This window comes from Saccopteryx leptura, chromosome 4 (assembly GCF_036850995.1).
Source record: "Saccopteryx leptura isolate mSacLep1 chromosome 4, mSacLep1_pri_phased_curated, whole genome shotgun sequence".
Lineage (NCBI taxonomy): Eukaryota > Metazoa > Chordata > Mammalia > Chiroptera > Emballonuridae > Saccopteryx > Saccopteryx leptura.
The window spans coordinates 47,818,137-47,837,129 of record NC_089506.1 but is presented as its reverse complement, the minus strand read 5'-3'; the positions used below and the strand labels follow the sequence as shown (position 1 = coordinate 47,837,129).

Below are 18,993 nucleotides of genomic sequence, written 5' to 3'. Positions count from 1 at the left end.
CATTTGGTACTTACAGCTAATTCATAGTAAGAGATGTGCTAATATTAAGATAGGTTGCAAACTGCTCCAGAATCCAATGGTAAAAAACAAATATTTCACAATGAACTATGAGTGACATTTATTTGTGGACGGGTTCAGACCTCAGAAGCAATGGAAAAGATGCTAATATGTAATAGTATGTTTGTGGTAGAAAATATAGGAAGCACAGAAATGTGCGTGTGTGGTCAGTTTGCTAGGTGAAAAGCACACATCCCCTTTCTTGCTAAGAGATATCCTCCAGGTGATTCTGATTACCTTTCCCACACTCCTCATGGGTTGCTCCAGGTGCAGAGAGAGCCCCCTGAAGCTAGGCTAGATGGAGTACATGTAGATTATAAGATTACTTTTGTTTCCCTGGCATGAGACATCTGCTAAATGGAATTCCTTCCTTCTCACTGTACACCTTAATCATCTTGGGACAAAAAGAGATGGGAAAAGAAGACCCCAAGAAAAATGCACCAAGAGCATTCCTCTGAAACCTATAGCAGAGCTGGCCACCCTTTCCTCTTCCAGGCAGCAGGCTATTTTCTAGAAACAGAGACTTTTCCACATGGAGACCTAGTTTCAAACATCTGGAGGCCAGGTTTTAAAAATCATCTCTGTTCACAGTTAAGCTACCACATTAGTATTACAGGTTTTTTGTCCTTGACCTTGACTATGCTGCACGGCATTCCTCCTCGGGTGTGCCTGCACGTGACCTTCAGCTTATCTCCTCTTAGCATGTGCACCTGCGTGGGTCACAGGGACACCTGCATGGATCACATGTGCACCTGCATGGGTCACAGGGACATCCTTGTCCTCCAGGATCTGTGCCATCTTCCCAGTGAGATCCACCTTATGTAACTCAGAATGAAAAAACAAACAAACAAACAAAAAAACCCCTTTTCCCTTCAGTTTTCTTTTTCCAATTCTCCAAATACAGATGCTAATATAAGCCTATATTTAAAAATGATTTTGTTAGACAAGACTATCACAAAACAAAATATTTGAAGAAAAGCCATGCATGTCCTCCCAGCCCCTCGCTTGCTATTGTCATACGTCTCCATCTGTCTCTGATGGCAACTTTAATTAAAGGGGAGCTGACCTATTTGCTTTTCCTTTTAACAGAGCCATGGACTTTCTCACATCAGAACTAGCTGGAAAACCCCATCAATATTTGCTTAAAGAGCAAATTAGAGGCACCATTCTCACTTAAAAGGTAATGTCCCTGTGGGATTAAATTGGAAGCCAAACTTCCTCCAGTTGTGGCCCACCTCCTTTCCGTCTCCAGCATTCTGATCCTTGTTGCCATCTCACCTTCCTGCTTAACCGCCAGCCTCCATATGCCACCCGTTTTTCTGGACTTTTTATTTGGGGTCCGGGATCTGGAATTGGCCCTTGTCCTTAGTCTTATTCACAGCAGTTTGAAGAAAATGAAAGTAATAAAGAGATTCAAATTCCTACAGGTTGGCAGTTTGCAGAACAGACCTCTTGCTTCTCATTAATATGGGGCCAGATGGGTATTGATAGAACACTTGACAAATTCTTTAAAAGGTTTTTTATGCTCTCCACTCCCTAAATAATTAAGACATGTTTTCACTATTATATCTTATTTTCTGTCAGAATTTCTTGTGGTGACTTTTAACCAACAAGGCCATAGTTTTTGACATAAACTCATTAAAATAATGAGGAGGCCAGGTTGCTCAGTGGATAATGCATTGTCCCAGTATACCTAGGTTGTGGGTTTGATCCCCGGTCAGGGCACATATGAGAGGCAACCAGTGAGTACGCAACTAAATAGAACAACTAGGTGGAGCAGTGAGCTGATGATTCTCTCTTTCTCTCTTTCTCTCTCTCAAATAAATAAAAAAATAAAATAAAATGAATGAGGAGACCATGGGAGAAGGTCCCAATGTGTCTGATTTTATATAGTGGACAGAAGAGAGAGACTTATGCTGGGTTCTGTTTATTCTTTCAAATCTCTAAGCAATAAGACCCTGTATGGCATCTTAGCAGAAATGACCCATGTATTTTTCTTGGTTGTCTAAACTAAGGTTCATACCTTACTGAATGGCTCACATACCTTCCACCACACATTGGAGTCCCCTTAATAGACTATTTGTGTTAAAATGAAATGAGGACTAAGCTAGGGTAAATGTGTGTGTGTGTGTTTACACAAATAAAACCTACTTCAAGAAGTCTCACAACTACATAGAAAGTATCTACGGTTATCCTCTTATGGATACAAAAAAAAGAAGGTCAGAGGAGTGACATAAATTGTTTGACACCTCACAGTAAGTGACAAAGCTGAGATTAGCACTATGGTTTGCCATTTGGAAAGCTGATGTTCTGTTCATCTATATCATGCTGTTCATTTGGTTGTAAAAACAATGATTAATCAATCCTTTTCTCCACCATTTTCACTCAAACAACGTCTGGCTGACAATAGTTGTCCAACAGTATTTAATTTCATTTTTTCCTTTTCCTCCCTCTCTTATCAGGCCAATTTTCTTTGCTGAAAGCATCCACAGACTATCAAAATTTCCTAAACAATTCAAATCAGTTTTGTATATGAGCAGAATATAGAATCTGTCATAATGTTGGGCACTCCCCAAATTATGTTTTTCTACACTATGCTTTTCAAATTGAGGCCAATCAACTTGTCATTCATCGAAATGTTTTCAACACAGATTCTGCTGACACATGGGGATGCATATGTCACATTTAGAGGAAAAGTTTGAAAATGTGATTCCACTGGCACTGACTCACTGTTAACTGAAGACAAAGTTATTTAGCTGCGTTGAGTGCGGCTCTTTTGGATCACTCAGCTGTGACTTTCCCCGGGCTTTAGAAAATTCTCTTACAGATATAAAAAGAAATTGCATCCTTCTGATAAAACAGGAAAAAATGATTAAATATACAGTATACAATGGAGAAATGGTATCATATTCAATCAATTGCAAAGTCAATTTATTAAGTTTCATCTCACACTGTGTCTGAAGTTGTGTAACAGGGTTTCTACCATATGAAGTTGGGCAGGAGCTCCTTGATTGAGGGTCCCATCAGGTAAAATGCCGGGTGACTGGTTATTTTTCTTGGAGATAAGACCTGTGCAGACTTGAGGGCAGCAGGGGGCTACTGAGAACTGAACTTCACCACTGTGTTTCTCATTCTGGAGAAGTCTAAGCTATGGCTGTAGGAAGTATATCAAGCTGGATTGAGCACCATACCAGGAGATCATATCTTAGCCAATGTATGTCTGCTGAAGTCCAGGAGTGTACGGCCAACAGCCTTCTCAACATCTCCTTCTAGGTGGACAGCTTACATTTCACTTGTCTGGAACTGATCCTCTGTTTCTCCTCCCCATACTTCTCCACATAGTTTTATTATCTTAATGTCTGGCAATACCATGCTTCCAGTTGCCCAGGACAAAAATTTTTTTTGTTTTGTTTTGTTTGTTTTGGGGTTTTTTTTTGCATTTTTCTGAAGCTGGAAACGGGGAGGCAGTCAGACAGACTCCCGCATGCGCCCGACCAGGATCCACCCAGCACGCCCACCAGGGGGCGATGCTCTGCCCATCCGGGGGGTCGCTCTGCCGTGACCAGAGCCACTCTAGCGCCTGGGGCAGAGGCCACAGAGCCATCCCCAGCGCCCAGGCCATCTTTTGCTCCAATGGAGCCTCAGCTGCGGGAGGGGAAGAGAGAGACAGAGAGGAAGGAGAGGGGGAGGGGCGGAGAAGCAGATGGGCGCCTCTCCTGTGTGCCCTGGCCGGGAATCGAACCCGGGACTTCCACACGCCAGGCCAACGCTCCAGGACAAAAACTTTAAGACTAGTCCTTATTCCTCTTTTTCTTTTACCCCACATACTCAATTTCCCAGCATATTCTGTTAGCTTTGACTCTACAATACATCCAGATTCTAGTCACTTCTCATCACCTTCATGACAACACATTAGTTCAACCACTATCATCTCAAACCTAGGTGACTATGATAGCTTACCGGCTTTCCTGTTCCATCCTTGTCTGGGACAGACTGTTATCCATAGAGCAGCCTCATTAAAACCAAGAGAAAATAATGTGTCTTTTTTCAAAACTCTCTACTGGCTCCTCATCTCCCTCAGAGTAAAAGCCACAGTCCTTCCAATGAATCGCCTGACTTCACAGTCTCATCTCTGTCCCCTCTCTGGTCTCTGTTACAGCCATCTCCTTTCCCCCTACTCTAGTCACGATGGCTCCCTTGTTCTTTGTTGCAGTCACCAAACCTGCTCAACATCAGTCTGGGTCTGGACTTGTTGCTGATGTTCCATCAAGTGTCTGTACCCTGTGTCTTTGAGCCTGTTCCAAAAACCATCTTAATACCTCCTGGACAAAGTATAACTCATCCATCCAAATAATCAATGAGGAAAATCAGTTTTACTTCCAGAATAATGTGACTAATGGGTTCTCTTTTTAGGATTTTCACTGCCATTCATCCCCACTCCAACCCCACCATCAAAAAAATGATGTATGTCTACACTAGTGCCTCCCAGTTCCATACTTCCTTTTCTCTCTGTCTGGATGTGTCTCCTAGAGATATTTGCATGGCTAATTCCCACACCCCTTTCAAGTCTTTACTCAAATGTTTCCTTCTCAAGGAGGATTGTCCTGACTTTCCTATGTAAAATTGTGTATTTTTCTTTTTTTTTTTTTTTTTTTTCATTTTTCTGAAGCTGGAAACGGGGATAGACAGTCAGACAGACTCCCGCATGCGCCCGACCGGGATCCACCCGGCACGCCCACCAGGGGCGGTGCTCTGCCCACCAGGGGGCGATGCTCTGCCCATCCTGGGCGTCGCCATATTGCGACCAGAGCCACTCCAGCGCCTGAGGCAGAGGCCACAGAGCCATGCCCAGCGCCCAGGCCATCTTTGCTCCAATGGAGCCTTGGCTGCGGGAGGGGAAGAGAGAGACAGAGAGGAAAGCGCGGCGGAGGGGTGGAGAAGCAAATGGGCGCTTCTCCTATGTGCCCTGGCCGGGAATCGAACCCGGGTCCTCCGCACGCTAGGCCGACGCTCTACCGCTGAGCCAACCGGCCAGGGCCTATTTTTCTTAATAGAATATAAATTCCGTGAAGGCAGACATTATGTCTTAAAAAGCCAAACCAAACCAAACAAAAAACAAAACAAAACCGATGTCTCCTAAAAACTTAGAACAGTGTCTAGCAATAGTAGGCACTCACTGTATAGTAGTTTAATTAGTGAATGAGATGGAAAATCTTAATTCCTGACATTTGTCATTAGAATTTGACATTGTAAGACTTTGGGAAAAACATTTCACTCTCCCAAAGTCTGTATTTTTGTTTGTTTGTTTTTTTGTTTTTTTTCAATTTATAGAGAGACTAGGGTCTGCAACTCCTGCTTTATGACTTTAGAGTAACTCTCAGATTTTCATGAAAACATTCCAAAAAATAGACCTCACTATGATGTAATGAGATTAAAAGGCATGGATGGTACAGGGGGCCCATGCTCAGCCCCGGAGCTGCCCTGGCTGTTAGCCCACACACTCAGTATTGTTCTCTGAAAAATAATCACTGCAGTCTTGTTAAAGTCTAGCCTAGGGCTAATGTATAGCTGCAGTCTGACTGCACCAGAAACAATGGACCAAGGAAGGGCTCATCAGCTGCAGTGTTTAGTACTCTTGGTAAAAAGCCATTGCTATGGACACTTTCCACTTTGCTTTACATGTGTAGCATTGTGGGAGTGACTGGCCAGAATGATATATAGCTAGATCCTATAATATTGAAAACTACGCTTTATATTATTATGGGTTTTGTGATCCAACCTTGTGTTACTGATGTGATTGTGCTCTGAAGTTCAAAAATATTGTTGCCTGGGGTTTAAATTTTGTTAAATAAGTACTTTTTTAAAAAATGCTAGAACAAAATCACTTGCTATTTCTTCTAACAGATGATTTCTAATAGAGCAGATTAACTGGTGCATAGAATTTTAAGAATCTTATTTTAAAAGGGTTCCTCTTTATTTTAAATATTTTCTACCTTTATGAATTGTGTTACATGCCTTTATTTGTCCTAATGAAGATTTTTAATTAGCTTAAATATAAAATAAAAATAACTTACTTGCAGCCCTGGCCAGATGACTCGGTTACTTGAGCATCGTCCCAAAGGGCAGATGTTGCCAGTTTGATCCGTAGTCAGGGCACACACAGGAACAGATCTATGTTCCTGTCTCTCTCTCTCTCTCCTTCCTCTCCCACTAAAATCAATAAATAAATATAATAAAAAAACTTATTTGCAAAAATAGTAGATATTCAGACACAAATATAAGACTTTTTCTAAAGAGGAGAGAAATAATTTTTACTCACTCATTTATGCATTTAACAACTATCTATCAGGCATCTACTATGTGCCAAATCCTATATTAAGAGATGATGAAATAGTAGCTCGCAATTCCCTTTAGCTTTTATCCTTATTCATGGAGAGTACAGTCAAGTGGAAGAGAGATAAATCAAACAAATAATTAAACACAACTTATTTATAATTGTGCTAAACGCAACTAAGGAAAAACAGGAGAAGATTTAGGCTGGTGAGGCAAAAGGTTGCAGAACCCTTCCAAGGTAAGTGACCTTCTTCCACCTGGGATCCGAAGGACTCAGCCATGTAAGCAGAGAGCATGGGGGATGCTTGTGAGAGAGGTGAACATTCAGATGAATAGGAGAACATGTGTGAAGATCCCGGGGTCAACAGGAATGAGAAGAAGAGCAACACCCATGGAACATTACAGCAGGAAGGAGGAGGCAGACCTCCCAGGGCCTTGTGAGCTGTGTGAAGAATTCTGGATTATTTCAGATAAGAGAAAAGGTGTCAAGCAGAAAAATGACTTAATCGGATTTTGCTCATTTGAAAATGATCACTCAGTATGATCAGTGGAGACTGAGATGGAGGTAGGGTGGGGAGTGGTGGATGAATGGCAGCACTTAGGAGGCAGGCTTTTGCACTAGTCTAGGCATAAATAATATTTTTGGTGGTGGTTTTAGGCAGTGAAAATGGGACACGTATTTCAGAGGTAGAACTGAAGAGTCTTGTCATTGAGTGGATTGGATGTGTGGTTTATGCTTTCTCCAGAAAGTGCAAAGATTATTTTTGGAGAAGGTTCAAGCACTAGATGAAGACACCTGATGGAACATCAGTAACGGATCCATACTCAGAACAGACATGATGGACTCAGCATCTGGAGCTGGGGGTCCATGTGACAAAGGCTTCAAGGATCTGATTCCATTACCTCCTGAGGTCTAGTTCACAGTGTGGTGTTTATGTATCTCTGCTTCTAACTGCCAACCTCAGATTTTACTTCTCGGTGGTTTCTTAAGAGAATGGGACTGGAAACAAAATTAACATCTTAAATTAATACCGTCTAATTTGAATTGATACCAACTTGGCATCAGTAACATACATTAACTCCACTCCTATCCAGCTCTGCACTTCCCTTGATATTGTTATTATCCCAAATTTCATCTTTATACATTGTGTGACCCTTAGCATACATTTATAATTATTGTTGTATACATTTGTGTTTTAAATCATACTGGGAATAAAAGAGGAGTTATAAACTAAAAATACAATAATATTAACTTTTACTAGTGTAATTTTTTTAATAATTATTTTTAATTTGCCATGTTCAAATTTACCTTAAGATATTGGGCATGTTTGGGTCACAACTGCCCGGCTGCTCATGGTGAATAGGCATAGAATCAGTATTCATATATTAATACAGAACATGGAATGCTTTGCTTTCCTACACCCACATTTTGCCCTGGCTTTACCCAGATTTTGAAGCTCTCTTTATGTAATATATATTTTATTAGTTTGTACTAATACATTCTCATATTACAAAGGTAATTTAGTCCAAGAATCTTTCTTTTGATATTTGAATCATCTGAAATAATATGAAAAAATATCCTCATTTAAATAACAAAAAAAGACAAGTTAAAGAACAAAAATATTTCCTTTCTCACAGGTGGATATTGAAAAGTGTGGGGTGGTCAGTAATGGGGGATGGTCACGTGAGGAACCCAGACCTGAGAACTTTGACTAGGACCACCCACACTCACATGCGCCAAAAGAAACTTCCCAGGAGTCCCTTTGGAAAAAAGCGACTGTCCATCAGCCAGTGAGATTACACCACGTCCTATTAGCTTGACCATCTAGAGACCCTTTAAATAACTCCAATGCGGGGCACCCTATGTGACTTCCCTGGCCTCTGTGTCCCGGGACCAGGGAACCTCGTTGGGCAGGAAGTGCTCTGTACTCATTAAAGCCTTTACTATTCCACACTCTGTGGCTTCGGCCCCTTTCTTCTTCCTCAGCAGGGAAAAATACCTTACAAAGAGGACCTAATTTGTTTTTTTTTTTTTTAAAAAAAAACCTCCAAAGACAATATAATTAAAATGTATACTTTTTTTTTTTTTTTTTTTACTAAACTACTGGTCTCCAGCAACATTTTCTGTTTTCTGCTGTTTTGATGCAGATTCTATTTTGTCTGCTTTTTCTCTTGCTCCTTTTACTCCAGATGTACCATTTTCATCACATTCATTATTACTATCAAATTTAGTTTTCTTGTCTTTAAACTGTACATTTTCTTGAGCAGACCCAGTCTGGGCAGCTTTATTTCCCTCTCCTTTTCCCTTAAATCTGAGACCATTTGACTTCCAATTTGTTTAGGGATTCTTGTTGATCTTTTATATACTTTTTTTTTTAAAGATTTTATTTATTCATTATAGAGGGGGGAGAGAGAGAGAGAGAGAAGGGGGAGGAGCAGGAAGCATCAACTCCCATATGTGCCTTGACCGGGCAAGCCCAGGGTTTCGAACCGGCAACCTCAGCGTTTCCAGGTTGATGCTTTATCCACTGTGCCACCACAGGTCAGGCCTATATACTTTTTCAATGCTTCTTTTTACACATTTCCACCTAGTACTTCCCACATCACTTTTTTCTTAATTGTAGGTTACCATTATTTGCCTCTTTGGTTTTATCCAGTGCTTCCTTAGCTTTTTTTTAAAAAATAGAATTATTTCTTCTTTTGCTTTGTTGACAAAGTCTGTCCATTTTAAAAAAAGATTATGTTTATTCATTTGAGAGAGAGAGAAGGGAGGGAGGAGCAGGAAGCATCAACTCCCATATGTGCCTTGACTTGACAAGCCCAGGCTTTTGAACCAGTGACCTCAGAGTTCTAGGTTGACACTTTATCTACTGCACCACCACAGGTCAGGCAAAGTCTATCCATTTTATTTTACTATAATTTAAGAAAAAGATATGGATCTAGGTCTCCCGAAAATTTCAGTAAGCAGCCAATCTTTTCTTCTAGAGATTTTATTTCAGTTGTTTTTGCTAACTTTGTCTTCTTGCTCTTATTTAGCTCATAATTTAGGTTCCACTTTGTTTTCTTTCTTTATTTTTTTCTGAAAATTCATCTTCCTTGAAAAGTATTAACAGATCTTTGTCTTTGTACTTTTGTCCAGGGGTCTCCTCAAATTTTTAGCAGACTCATCTATCCAACACAGCAAGTGTTGGTTCCTTAAATGCTTTATACAATGTTCTTCTCATCGGAATAGTTAGTATTTGACCTTTATCCTCTAACTGTTCTTTCATGCCATCAAGGGCTGTATCAGGAAGGAAGCCTTAAATATAAACAGGTCTGTTTTTTTCTTTTTTCTTTTTTTCTTTTTTTGTTTTTAGAGGGATAGATAGGGACAGACAGATAGGAATGTAGAGAGATGAGAAGCATCAATCATTAGTTTTTTTTTGTTTGTTTGTTTGTTTGTTTTCTGAAGCTGGAAATGGGGAGAGACAGACAGACTCCCACATGCACCCGACCAGGATCAGAGGCCAAGGAGCCATCCCCAGCGCCTGGGCTATCTTTGCTCCAATGGAGCCTTAGCTGCGGGAGGGGGAGAGAGAGACAGAGAGGAAGGGGGGGGTGGAGAAGCAAATGGGCGCTTCTCCTATGTGCCCTGGCCGGGAATCGAACCCGGGTCCCCCGCACGCCAGGCCGACGCTCTACCGTTGAGCCAACCGGCCAGGGCCAGAGGTCTGTTTTTATACATCATTTTTATATTCATCAGTCACTTCAGGGAGGAGTTTGTTTGGAGATCTTCTGATTTTGGTTTTGTCTTCACATATTTCCATGAATTCTGCCTTTGATTTGCTCAGTGCTTATATTATTACATCAAAGCCTGTCATTGGACAGTTAAACCTATTGAATTTTATTATTTCCAAAGCTACTCAGCCTTCATTTGGTTTGATTTGTTTCTTTAAAAATTTGTCCTATGACAAATTGAAGTCACCAAAATAATACTAAATTTGATGGTACATTTTGGCCTCCAGAGCAGCCATTTAAAAAATTTTTAATTGGAATTTATTGGGGTGACATTAATCAAAATTATACAGGTTTTTTATGGACACAGACAAGAGTGTGGGGATCGCAGGAGGAATGAAAGGGATGGAGGGAGGTACAGAATGGCGGAGAGGGGATGGATGGTGGTGGAGGCAGAGCACCATTTTTCCATCACTATTTTTAGCCATTGTGGTTGTCTTTAAGGTCCCCGTCTCACAGAGCTGGGCCACAGGATCACTAAGAGCGATTGAAGCATCTCATCTTCTTCCAGATTAATTTTTTTAAAGGAGAGATTTGTAGTTTTATCTTACATTTATTTCTGTAAGGTATTTCTCCCTGCTGAGGAAGAAGGAAGGGCATAGCCACCAAGTGTGGGATAACAAAAACTTTATTCAGAGCACTTCCCGGATGATGTTCTCTGGTATGGAAGACAGGGGCCAGAGAAGTTGCATGGATTCTCGCGTGGGGGTAATTTATAGGGTCGTTAGGGGGTTGAGTTGATATGACGTGGCAAAATTTCATTGGCTGACAGACGGTTGCTCTTTTTCAAAGGGCTCCTGGGAAGTTTCTTTTGGCGCGCATGGGTGTGGGCAGTTCCAGCCAAAGTTCCTGGGTCTGGTTCCTCACGTGACCTTCCACCATTGCCAACCGACCTCACATTTTGACCTTTTATGTTAGATAGGGGCGCCACTATTCATCTGGCTACTTCCTGCTGGTTAGGAGTGTTGTGGGGAGGGGAGGTCAGAAGGTGGTGGCTCTGAGGGGAGTCGCGTATATGAGTGTAGGAACATCTGTTTGACTGTGACCTGAGAAACTTTGTGGATGCAGTCCTGTAAGAATTTTAAAAAGAAGAGTAAATATGAGTAATATGTTGATAATTAGAAGAGGACCTAGGGTAGGGGGCAGCCCAGGTGAGGATGAGTGGCTGCCATCAGGAGTTAAGCGGGTTGTAGAAGGAGAGGTCCTTGTGCAGTTTCTCTTGCAGATGGTGGTCCTTGTGCAGTTTCTCTTGCAAAGCTTTCTTCCATTGGGCCAGTCTCATTGAACAGCAATGCTCCCTGCTTTATCTCACTCTGGCGGCAGGTTTCTGGTGGGAGGGACAGGAGCAACAGGAGGATTTTGCAGGGCCTAAACTTTTAGTGAGCCGGAGATGGGTAGGGCCCAGTGGTTCCGACTGCCAGCGGTACTGTATGGGGGCAAGATTGAGGTGCGAGACATGGTATTAAGGTGTTTGTCCTAGGAGTTTGGCTGCAGTAGGCGTAGTCAATATTACCGTATGGGGTCCTGAACAAACTGCATGTCAGGGGTGGCGTATGAAGAAGAAAAGAAGGGGTCCCATTCACTCCCATAACTGAGATCTGTGAGGTAACTAGAGGTCCAGAGTATGATGGCAAAACAGAGAAGGTATTCCCCGTGTCCACAAGAAATGTGATGGACTTACTCACTCCTGTAGCATTACCTGGGGCTTGGTGAGGGTGATGGGGGTTTTCGAGTCCCGGCCGTGTCAGTTGTCCAGGAGGCCTAGGAGTTCAAATGGTGAGCCCACCTGGCTGGCTTGGCCTCCCATTTGGGTGGCTTGTCCTCCATGTAGAGGTGCTGAGGACAAGACTGTTGCCCAAAAGGGGCAATCACTTTGCCAGTGACTGGGCTGCTTGCAGTCAGGGCAGGGCTTAGTGGGCGGCCTCAGGCAGGGGCACTGCTGGGCCCAGTGACCCTCCTTGCCACATTTCAGCCCAGATTTGGGTCGGGAACCTCCTGTGCCTTGCCCCTGTTGCTCTGCCAGCCTCAGGGCTGCCACAAGAGCCTGGGTTTGGAGAGTTACCTTCTGCTGCATGTGAGCCTGGTGAACAGCCTTGGCCTTTTTCTACTAGCTGCAACCATTAAAAACTTCAAATGCCACGTTCACCAGGTCTCGGATAGGGGTTTGGGGGTTGAGAATAAGAGGAGGGGGACTCCTGGAGAGCCTGGCACCCAGATCCAGCCAGAAACGCTGGAGCCAAAGGCAGGACAGGGCCAGGCCTTCCTGCAAGAAGATTGGGGTTGGGCCGTGGGGTCAGGAGTCCTGCAAACCAGTGTGAGGGCCAATGGCCGGTGGAGGGTGGCCTGATAAGGGAGGGACTTAAAAACACAGTGGAGAAGGGAGGGGAAGAGAAAGAGGGGCTGGTATTTGCAGGTGAATGAGAAACAGAATTTAGCAAAAGGAGGGGAGGAGCCCAATAGGACAGAGGGAGCTGTGCAGGAGGGGAGAAGAGTTGGGGGTCAGTGAAGGAAGAAAGATCAGGAGTGGAGGGTTTAGCTTGAGGTTTCTCTGGTCAAAAAGTGCCTGCGTGTAAAGCAGGCGGCAGAGAGATTAGGACGGGAGTGCAAATACTGGAAGCCCTGAATGTAAGGGATCTCCAACCATTTCCCAGTTCTTTGGCAATAGTTGAATTGGTGAGGGTGTTAAAATTGAAAGTCCCTTCCGGAGGCCATCTGGCTCGATTATTCAGTGGGTTCTGTGGCCTGGCCACAGTGGAGAAGAAGAACAGTTTCTTCTTTTTTAGGGAGGGAGAGATTTCAGATAAGGCACTCCAGGAGTGTTTTAGAGCAGTGGTCCCCAACCCCCAGGCTGCGGACCGGTACCGGTCCGTGGGCCATTTGGTATCGGTCCGCAGAGAAAGAATAAATAACTTGCATTATTTCCATTTTATTTATATTTAAGTCTGAACGATGTTTTATTTTTTAAAAATGACCAGATTCCCTCTGTTACATCCATCTAAGACTCACTCTTGATGCTTGTCTCGGTCACATGATACATTTATCCGTCCCACCCTAAAGGTCGGTCCGTGAAAATATTTTCTGACATTAAACCAGTCTGTGGCCCAAGAAAGGTTGGGGACCACTGTTTTAGAGTCAGGTTTGGATTCCTTTATCCCCATGGCTACCCTCAGCCCTTGGAGTGATCAGAGATGAGAATTGGCATCCCGCAACTCAAGCTCTGGCCACTGGATGGTTAGGTAGAGTGGATGTGTCCAGGACGTCTCCACAGGCACACACGCACTCGGAATGGATAAGAGGTCCCTGGTGCAGCTGTGATTATGGACAGGGATTCTCGTCGGAAAGAACTGAGGGGAGGCTGGAGGCGGGGAACTGAATGTACCATGTGCTAAAGTGGGTGGAGAGTCAGAGGTCTTTGTTCTTTCTTGGAAGGGAAGGGCAAAGGAATGGCCAGAGCAGGCTTCAAACTCCTCCTGACTTTTGGCACCAAATGTAAGGTATTTCCACCCTGAAGAAGAAAGAAGGGCGTAGCCACCAAGTGCCGAATAGAAAAATTTATTCAGAGCACTTCCTGGATGATGTTCTCTGGTCCGGGGGACAGGCGCCAGAGAAGTCGCACAGATTCTCCCACATGGGGGTAAGTTATAGGGTCATTAGGGGGGTGGGGTTGCTCTTTTTCAAAGGGCTCCTGGGAAGTTTCTTTTGGCGCGCATGGGTGTAGCCAAAGTTCCTGGGTCTGGTTCCTCACGTGACGTTCCCTCCTTGCCAACTGGCCTCACAATTTCCATTTTACTTTGTTTTATTCTTCTTCTTTCTTTCTCCATGGAGAGTAGACACCTAGTTTTGCACTTGTAAATGCAGGCAGTATCTATGACTTTTAATTGAATTCTCTCTGTTTTGAGCCCTTTGCCTCATCTCTGGATGGTGCTGTCCCTAGAGTGTCTCAGTGTGGGGACTGTCTAGAACTTACTGATTAGTCTGCCACTTCCTCACCCATATTCTGGACCATGGTTTCCTCCTTCACTTTGGTCTAACAATTACTTAGCCCACATCTGCTTCTAGAGCCCAGGAATTATTGAAATCTCTTATTAACTGAAAAACCCTGTAAAGTCAGTAGCCGAGGCCACCATCACAGCTGCCTGGCCCATGCAGGTTCGCATTTGATTCAGACAGACGGTAATGAAACAACAAAGCCAAGAACTGGTGGGCCATTAGTTTTAATCTTAGCTTGCACCTGGCGGGCAAGAAATACACACAGTGGGAAAACACTTCCCTTTCCATTCAGGGCTCACAAAGCAACTGAATTATCCAAGTTTCCTAGAATCACAGGTTTCTAGCTCACCAGCCTTATTCACCTCTGTTCTGCATCTCCTCTCTGCACAAACTCTGCACAAACTGGCTTTTCTTTCAGCACTCCACCATCTTGGCTGCTTCTCCTCTCCTCCACATGGCCTTTCTCTGCTCTCCTTTCTCTGCTCTCCTCCAGCATGGGCTCCTCTGCCTCATTTTATAGTGTAGAAATCAAAACCTTTAATCCAATACACAAACAAGAAAGTCTCTGATGCAAAGTCACTTATCTAAGGCATAATGGGATTCCTCATGAGAGTGAACCACTCCATATCATGCAACAACAGTCAAGGGTGGAAAAGGCTTAGTCTTAAAACTAAGCCTTAGGTTATAACCACCCTGCCTGCTTACAGCCTGTCCCCCACACCCAATGCAAACTATAAGCAAGCAAACAGGCCCTGGCTGGTTGGCTCAGTGGTAGAGCGTCGGCCTAGCGTGCGGAGGACCCGGGTTCGATCCCCGGCCAGGGCACACAGGAGAAGCGCCCATTTGCTTCTCCACTCCTCTGCCGCGCCTTCCTCTCTGTCTCTCTCTTCCCCTCCCACAGCCGAGGCTCAATTAGAGCAAAGATGGCCCGGGCGCTGGGGATGGCTCTGTGGCCTCTGCCTCAGGCGCTAGAGCGGCTCTGGTTGCAACATGGCGATGCCCAGGATGGGCAGAGCATTGCCCCCTGGTGGGCAGAGCGTCGCCCCATGGTGGGTGTGCCGGGTGGATCCCGGTCAGGTGCATGCGGGAGTCTGTCTGACTGTCTCTCCCTGTTTCCAGCTTCAGAAAAATGCAAAAAAAAAATAGTAATAATAAATAAAAAAATAAAAATAAGCAAGCAAACATATATATCATATTTACAAACTTATTTGACCAAGACCCCCTCTCATAATCATTTTATGCTGTAAGTTCTATCTGTTGGTTCTTGTTTCTCAGTAATGCTGTGTAACAACCATACTGTTACCCAGTGATGTAAAACAACAAACTATTTTTTCCCCTCACTCATGGGTCTACCATTCAGTTGTGGAAGTTCCTGAAACTGTGCACCAATTATTTTATTCCTTTAACATGTTTTAAATTGTCTTATTTCTAATGTTTCTTTTGCCATTTTCCCTCAATTCTATTTTGCATAAAATTCATTTCAAACAAACATTAAACAAATGTGCTAAGGCCTGTTGATTTTGCCATGTGTTGACCTTGCTTCTGAACCAGGTGCTGCAGAATACGTGGATGCAATCATCTCTGTGGGCACGATTACAGAATCACCCTTTCTGGTCAATCTTCAAAAATTCTAAAGAATTATCTATATGGCCAGCAGTCGTGGTGTTGGGCAGACAAAATATATTATGCTCACTTTGTTAAAGATGGCGCTGCCCATGTGGAAGCCTGTTACCTAGGTGATATTAATGTGTGTTGAGGGCGGGCTGTGGGCAGGCAGGATCCTTGTAGCCTGGGGCTTGGTTTTAGGACTAAGCCTTTCCCACCCTTTTTGATGTGGGGTGGTGCACTCTCATGAGGAATCCAATTATGCCTCAGATAAGTGACTTTGTATCAGAGACTTCCTTGTTTGTATATTGGATTAAAGGTTTTGATTTCTGCACTATAAAGTGGGGCAGACCGGGAGCTTGCTCTCTCTGTTCCTGAGATTAGTATTAGAGGAGAGTAGAGAAAGGCCATGTGGAGGAGACCAGGAGAAGCAGCCAAGATGGTAGAGTGCTGAGTGAGAAGCCAGTTTGTGCAGAGTTTGTGCAGAGAGAAGGAAGGAGATGGGGAACAAAGGTGAATAATTCTGGTGAGCTAGAAACCCTTTGATTCTAGGAAACTCAGATAAGTCAGTAGCTTTGTGAGCACTGAATGTGAGTGGGTTTTGGAGCCCAATGTGTGGTTTTACTTGCCCGCCAGGTGCAAGCTAGGATTAAAGATGATGGTCCACCAGTTCTTGGCTCCATTGTTTCATTACCGTCTGTCCGAATCTAATGCGAACCTGCATGGGCCAGTCGGCTGTGGTGATGGCCATGGATACTGGCCTTACACGTGGCCATAGTGGCCATGCACGTTCAGGTTCTGTAGAGCCAGAAGCCACGGCCACTATCAAAGCAGCCTGGCCTATGCAAGTTCGCATTGGATACGGACAGTCGGTAAAGAAACAATGGAGCCAAGAACTGATGGGCCATAATCTTTAATCCTAGCTTGCACCTGGCAGGCAAGTAAAAACACACACTGGGCTCCAAAACCCACTCACATTCAGTGCTCACAAAGCTACTGACTTATCCAAGTTTCCAAGAATCAAAGGTTCCTAGCTCACCAGACTTATTCACCTCTGTTCCCCATCTCCTTCCTTCTCCAGCATCAAACGCACATACTGGCTTCTCACTCAACACTCCGCCATCTTGGCTGCTTCTCTTGGCCTCCTCCATGTGGCCTTTCTCTGCTCTCTGCTGTGATCTCTCTGCTCTCTCATGCTAGTCATCCCAGGAACCAAGAGAGCAAGATCCCGTTCTGCCCCCACTTTATAGTGTAGAAATCCAAACCTTTAATCCAATATACAAAATAGGGAAGTCTCTAATACAAAGTCACTTATCTGGGACATGATGGGATTGTACCACCCCACATCAAAAAAGGGTGGGAAAGGCTTAATCCCAAAACCAAGGCTACAAGAATTCTGCCTGCCCACAGCCCGCCCCCAACACATTAATATCACCTGGGCGACGGCCTCCATGTGGGCAGCGCCATCTTTAACAAAGTGAGCATAATATACTTTATCTGCCCAACAGGTTCTCATTGAATTCAGGCAGGCGGTAAAGAAACAGTGGAGCCAAAAATTGGTGGGCCATTCCTTTATTAAAGTCTCACACCGGCTGACAAACACACAGGGCTCCCAAACCCACTTACACATTCTCTGGTTCCACAACCAGGAGAATCTTCTCTGGTTTCTCCTAGAATTAAAGACCTCACCAGTCTCAGCAGAGGTTGCAAAGCCCCTCACCTCTGGTTCTCCATCTGCCACCCCCTTTCTGCACAAACTGGCTTCTTCTTCAGCACTCTGCATTCTCTCTTCTCTCCCTGCAAAACGTGGCTTCTCTCTGCCTCTTCTCTCCCTTTACAAAACTTTCTGATAGGAAAATCCTCTAGCAACCATTAGAAAACAATGGCCCTTCCCAAGCAGGAAGGTAGTTATTTGCAATTTCACATACCACATATGCCTGTCACTGCCCATCCCCCAATGCAAACTAAAAGCCAGCAAACATAAAAATTACATTTTACAAACTTATTTGACCAACAGTATCACAAAAGAAAAAATAGCAAAATCAGTGGTTTTTATTCTATCTGCTTATGTGATTATTGGCAATGTTTGGCTGTTTAAATAAGAACCCTTTAGCCTTCTGTTGGCTGGTTTACTTTCCTGGAGGACTAGAGAATTGCAGCTCAAATGCCAAAAGTATACCTGAGATGATGCCAGGCAAAACTGAGAAGTAGTTCTTCCCTGTCTGTACTTACCTGAGGCATGCAGTGCTTGAGGCCCCTCTGTTCTGAGGGAGGAAATGTTATTATCATGAAGTTCTCAATGATGGATGGATCATTGTCAGCCCTCCCATGACTATTTGCATTTTGGCAGGAATCAGGATCTGAAGCTGAAGTCTTCCAAAAAATTGAAGAAGAAGCAATACTTCCAAACATGTTTTATGAGGCCAACATAACCCTCATACCAAAACCAGGCAAGGATGGCACAAAAAAAGAAAACTACAGACCAATATCTCTAATGAATACAGATGCTAAAATACTAAACAAAATACTAGCAAATCGAATACAACCACATATTAAAAAAATAATACATCATGATCAAGTGGGATTCATCCCAGAATCTCAAGGATGGTTCAACATACGTAAAACGGTTAACGTAATACACCATATCAACAAAACAAAGAACAAAAACCACATGATCTTATCAATAGACGCAGAAAAGGCTTTCGATAAAATACAACACAATTTTATGTTTAAGACTCTCAACAAAATGGGTATAGAAGGAAAATATCGCAACATGATAAAGGCCATATATGATAAACCATCAGCTAACATCATATTAAATGGCACAAAATTGAAGGCTTTCCCCCTTAAATCGGGAACAAGACAGGGTTGTCCACTCTCTCCACTCTTATTTAATGTGGTGCTAGAGGTTCTAGCCAGAGCAATCAGACAGGACAAAGAAATAAAAGGCATCCATATTAGAAAAGAAGAAGTAAAGGTATCACTTTTTGCAGATGATATGATCCTATACATTGTAAACCCCAAAGAATCCACAAAAAGACTACTAGAAATAATAAGCCAATACAGTAAGGTCGCAGGATACAAAATTAACATACAGAAGTCAATAGCCCTTCTATATGCCAACAATGAAACAATTGAGAACAAACTCAAAAGAATAATCCCCTTCACGATTGCAACAAAAAAATAAAATACTTAGGAATAAACATAACAAAGAATGTAAAGGACTTATATAAT

General features: G+C 43.4%; 1 pseudogene; it reads right to left on the bottom strand.

The window, feature by feature from the left end:
- Nucleotides 1-8,491: 8,491 nt before the first annotated feature.
- On the bottom strand, nucleotides 8,492-10,592 carry LOC136404262 (lupus La protein homolog; annotated as a pseudogene).
- Between the last annotated feature and the right edge of the window lie 8,401 nt (nucleotides 10,593-18,993).